The sequence below is a fragment of the Delphinapterus leucas genome, chromosome 12 (genome assembly GCF_059928025.1).
Source record: "Delphinapterus leucas isolate spDelLeu-1000000601 "Yukka" chromosome 12, BTC_Dleu_Yukka2, whole genome shotgun sequence".
Classification (NCBI taxonomy): domain Eukaryota; kingdom Metazoa; phylum Chordata; class Mammalia; order Artiodactyla; family Monodontidae; genus Delphinapterus; species Delphinapterus leucas.
Genome location: NC_143140.1, coordinates 63,335,064 through 63,340,679, shown reverse-complemented (window position 1 = coordinate 63,340,679; position 5,616 = coordinate 63,335,064). Strand labels below are relative to the sequence as shown.

The following is a 5,616-nucleotide window of genomic DNA, read 5'->3' as shown; positions in this document are numbered from 1 at the left end:
TGGACATAAGTTCTTGTCTCAAGCTCTGCTTCATAGGGAACTTAAGGAGTAAAAAGGTAATTAGATTATAAACTATGGTGAATTTTTTAAGCATTAAACAAAGCAGTTAAAATATTATGTCAGTTAAGTGCCCTGGGAAGTCATCTCTGAAATAAAGGCTTTGTTTAGCTATAATGCCTATAAAAGATAAAAGTTGGAGGAAGCAGAATCTTGCAGAGAAAGACTTGAGGTCATGATAGTGAAAATCTGACACTTATGAAAGGAAAAGGAAGCTGTAAGAAAGATTGGACAAGGAGATATTCTAACAGTGACGTAGGTTTAACAAAATCTCAGCCAACCAATTGGGAGCTCTGAAGTAAAGACTGTCTCATAGTAGAGTTCTGTATGTATTGAACAGATATGCCAGGACCAGCACCTGTAGCGGGCTCAGTCATGACTATGGGCTGGCTGGGAACAGCATGGATTGTCTCAAAGGCTAAGATAGAGACTGCAATTCTTCCAGCTGTAGATTATGAGATCACTGTATTAACTACAGTTGAACAAAATGTATTGATACTTTCTTGGAGGAAGATTCAAACAGCCCACCTCCATGGCTGCCAAAGGTACATTAAAAATAATAATAATTCATATATTTGATTACCTCTCTTTTTTCTAACCTTAGTGAAAAGGACTATATGAAGCTGAAGTTAAAATGCAGTAATCATTGAGAAATATAATTATACATTGTTAGTCACTTGTGCTGAAATCAATGAAGAAAATTTCACCAACTCTATGATCTTGTAAAGCAGTCTGTGGCTGAGTTCAGAGATGAGTGAGAAAAAGAAGTTTGAATTAATATTCTAAAGGTAGACATGAGGGATGTGCACTCAGAGTCCTGCAGGAGCTTCTCAATGGTAGTGGAAACAGTCACCACAGTAAAAGATTACAAGGGCTCCCAGAGAATGGGAAATTGAAAACATAAGTACATGAACCATATCAGCACCAATGTATTTCTCACAGACTGTGATCCTCCTTTCAAAAAGTCTCTTTTCTGGCCACTTTGAGTCCATAAACAGGAAGTCAGATATTAACAAGGCAATGTGATTATACATTAAAAAGAAGGACCAATCCATAACTATTGAAGAGTTAAGTATTAACAGTTACAAAGCATGTGTAAGTGCACCACAAAAAAGTCTAGACATAAACCTCACATCATCCCATTTGCCATTGCAAAAAACCAACAATCAAAACCAGTACTACATGTCTATCATATTGAATCTTTTTCCTTTTAGAGTTCTGCCTCACCTTATCATATTTAATCAACTTTAGATAACATTTAGGAAGCATATAACTGGTCACTCTTTTTTTTTTTTTTTTTTTTTTTTGCGCGGGCCTCTCACTGTCGTGGCCTCTCTTGTTGCAGAGCACAGGCTCCAGATGCGCAGGCTCAGTAGTTGTAGCTCATGGGCCCAGTTGCTCCACGGCATGTGGGATCCTCCCAGACCAGGGCTCGAACCCGTGTCCCCCGCATTGGCAGACAGATTCTCAACCACTGCGCCACCAGGGAAGCCCTATAACTGGTCACTCTTAAATTGATCTCACCAAGTATTTCCAAACAGTCTTTCTAGTATTAATTTCTAACGCTATTCAATTTCAAGATAAGAATCAGTTGAAAGGTATTGAGGGAGCATAGCTGAGGCATTAGACCTGAAGTGCTGTAGCAATGCCCATGGGAAAGGCTTCATTTGCTCACAACTCTCCATGGCTTTCGAGAGACTGCTTTTTGTCTTTGAGAAAGTTTATAACTGGAGAAGAGGACCCTTAGGCAATTTCTCATGGGAATAACAATCACAGATATTCTTAGAGAAAAAATGACTGTCTCTCCTTCCCTGTCACAACTCGGGGAGAAAACTTTTGTTATGGTCAGTAGAAGTAAAAGCACAGCTCTGTCTGAAGTACAAATGCAGAAAATATATCATCTTGCCTTGCCTATCAGTTACTCATTAGAAAACTACTACCATAATTCAGTTTATCAAATTTCCAATTAATTGTGTACATGATTCTCATTTGCTACTTAGGATAACTTAGAAAACTATTATTCAGAAAGTTCTGTAGTGCTCGCTTCGGCAGCACATATACTAAAATTGGAATGATACAGAGAAGATTAGCATGGTCCCTGCACAAGGATGACACACAAATTCGTGAAGCGTTCCATATTTTTATGAACGGATAAAGAAGATGTGGCACATATATACAATGGAATATTACTCAGCCATAAAAAGAAATGAAATTGAGTTATTTGTAGTGAGGTGGGTAGACCTAGAGTCTGTCATACAGAGCGAAGTAAGTCAGAAAGAGAAAGACAAATACCATATGCTAACACATATATATGGAATCTAAGAAAAAAAAATGTCATGAAGAGCCTAGGGGTAAGACGTGAATAAAGACACAGACCTACTAGAGAATGGATTTGAGGATATGGGGAGGGGGAAGGGTAAGATGGGACAAAGTGAGAGAGTGGCATGGACATATACAGACTACCAAACGTAAAATAGATAGCTAGTGGGAAGCAGCCGAATAGCACAGGGAGATCAGCTGGGTGGTTTGTGACCACCTGGAGGGGTGGGATAGGGAGGGTGGGAGGGAGGGAGACGCAAGAGGCAAGAGATATGGGAACATATGTATATGTATAACTGATTCACTTTGTTATAAAGCAGAAACTAACACACCATTGTAAAGCAATTATACTCCAATAAAGATGTTAAAAAAAAAAGCTCTGTAATAAGGATATTGAGAGGGATAACAATTTTATATCAGCAGTCCAATTTACTATACTGATTTTTTTGTGCAATATTAATATCGTTCATAAATGTCCTAATGTTCTTGATTTTTTTTATCTTTATAGAGCATAAAAAGAAAAGCTCAACCAAGCGCTATTCCATTTTTTATTTATGTAACAGTAAAATCTGTATGTATCTAATAACTGGTTGACTAACCCAGAGACACTGGAGCTAGGTCTACAATTAGTTGTTACATTTATATATAACAGAGCAAAATACAAGCAGCTATTTATGGTTACTGCTTCACCGATTCTGAGAATAAATTTGTAAAGTCATGTGTGCATGGTGTAACCGTTCCGTTTTTGTTGTGTTCAATAATATACACAGAACATTCCAGTGATTAGGGGATTGCCATATCACATTACCCCGTGATGAGCAACATCTCTTATTCAGTGATGAATTCAACAAATTCTTTCCATGTTTACCTCATGTCATTTTATAATTATAAATATCTCATAGATGCAGAGCCAAGCAAATCATTGATGGCAGAAGGAAAATAGTAGAATGACAAAAGGCAGGTCATAAAGATGTCTGACAAGGAAGAGAAGTGGAAGAGGCACTTGCCAACACTGAATAATCTGCTAACCACTCCCTATTAGGAAAGATCCAAGTGTTGTATTGTCCAGAGGTTCAAGAATCCTTCCTCCACCCACACAAAACCTTTCTTTAAGTCAGTAAGCACAAGCACTTAATGAACATCTGCCATGTTCTTACCTTGGAATTTGCACTACGTGGGATTCAAATATACATCAAGTCCGGACAGACGAGGAGTTTACAATCTATTTGTAATGCTGTAGCTAACACACAAAATCATTAAGGCCTAATGAGTGGGACTTATCTAAAGGAAATAGTAGACTGAATCCAAACAAACTCAGTAGGGCTGAGGGTATCTTCATGGAGTAGGTAGGGCCTGTGATGAGGCTTAAGGGTTGGCCATGATTTTGTGAAACTAAAGGAAAAACAATTTCAAGCACTGGAAATAAACACATAGGGTTAAGTTGATGTTACGTATCCTGATAGAAATAATCCTCTGATTTCTAATGGAGTTGATTAACATGGTTATTGGAGAGAATGTGGGTAAGCATTTTAAGGTACAGGGAAAACAGAAATAAAAATTGTCTATACAAAAGAAAAGAAAAAGATCAAACACTAAATGAGAGGTTCAATGATACAGAGCAGTGAGAGACAAATAAATACTTGTGATGACTGAAGTACTCAGTGATATAGGGCAGAGGAGACAAAGGCAACTAATATTTATGCACGACTTCTATGCCCAAGAAATGTGCTAAGTGTCTTATTAAACTGTAACCAAATTAGGTATCAATGGCTTTATTGCAGTGTCCTCCAGATATCCCTGATGGTATCCCTAATATTCTACAGTCAACCAGGACCAGTTTATAACTTTGGACATGACTCCCCCTAAAGACTGGGTGATAATGGAGGAGAATTCTTGAACAGTAAGTAACTTATACTATGATATAGAGTAGCCCAAGCCCTAGGAGCTATTTACCCTGGCCTGCCTCCCCAGGTCCATAGGCATCTCAGACCTCACCCCCAAAAACTCTCCTAGCACCTCCAAGCCTCAGAAATGTCTCTGCCCTGATTGAGGTACCCATTCAAACCTGTCTAAACCAGATTTTTTAAAGCGTTGAAACTCATTTCCTTCAAGAAGAAAATTTCTTTTTCTTCCAAAGTCTCCATTTTTCTCAATCTTCCATTTTTCTCCATCTTCGTTTTGCTTCCATTATCTCAGCAAACATCCATATCAAATCCTCTACATTTCTGATCCATCTAATGCAATGACTGCTGCCTGCCTCTCCAGGCTCTTCAGACTTCAGAGACTTCATTTCTTCCTACAAGGTTGACAGCCACTACTGGCTGTTGACCAATCAGCCTGCTTCTGTGCCATTGGGCATACTGGTATGTTGTTTGCCTGCCTTTTCTAAAGAATCATTACCTCCATTGTGAAATCTAGCCTAACTCCCCAAGGCAGATTTAATTTTTTATTCTTTTAAAAATTTCTGAGTACTCTTCTAGGCCAATCACTATTCTAGGAACTGGAAATTTAATGTTGAACAAAACAGGTAAGGTCTCTGCTCTTACAAATTGAGCATCCAATTCTGAGAATTGGAGACATTAGAGCTTTTTCATCAATATTTCATACCAAGCATACCTCTCCAAAGTACATGGTAATGTACTTTCTTGTTTCCTTGTCTCTTTCTCATTATATTATAAGAAGCTTAATAGCAAGTACTGGGACTGTCACCTGAGGGTCTCTGGTGCCTAGCAAAGCACCCGGAAAATAGTTCTGCTATTCAGCACTCAAGGGAGCATTGTCATCAGTCAATGTCAGTGGAATCATGGAATCACGTTTAATAAACTGAACTTTTCACATATCAAAAGGCTTTTTAACATTATTATTATTATTATTATTATTATATGATAGCAGCTTTTCAGAAAACAGCTCTTGCTATTTTCCAAATTTGGAAAGTATCCCCTGAGCCCAATACCAAAGAGTTTATTATTTTTCTTCTAAGGATACATTCCCTCTAAAAATACTTCAAGAATTGTATAAATATCATAAACCTTTTGCTAAATGATTTCTTGTTTAATAAACATCAATAAATGTTTATTGATTAGTTTCAATTTTGCCCTCCTCCTCAAGTGTTTTTCTTCATAAATACATTGAGTTGTTATTGTTGTTGTTTGGAGGGGGGCTGCTGGTGGTGGGTTTTTGCTTTTGCCATTGTTTTGCGTACTATTTAATGCATCTGTCTTCCATCTCTGGAAACTGGGA

The 5,616-nt window shown here is 37.8% G+C and overlaps 1 non-coding gene across 1 annotated transcript; it reads left to right on the top strand.

Moving 5' to 3' along the window:
* The first annotated feature begins 2,093 nt into the window (after positions 1–2,093).
* On the top strand, positions 2,094–2,200 carry LOC115802059 (U6 spliceosomal RNA). Its single transcript, XR_004022439.1, has one exon. It is a non-coding gene; the product is annotated as a U6 spliceosomal RNA (small nuclear RNA).
* The last annotated feature ends 3,416 nt before the right edge of the window (positions 2,201–5,616 follow it).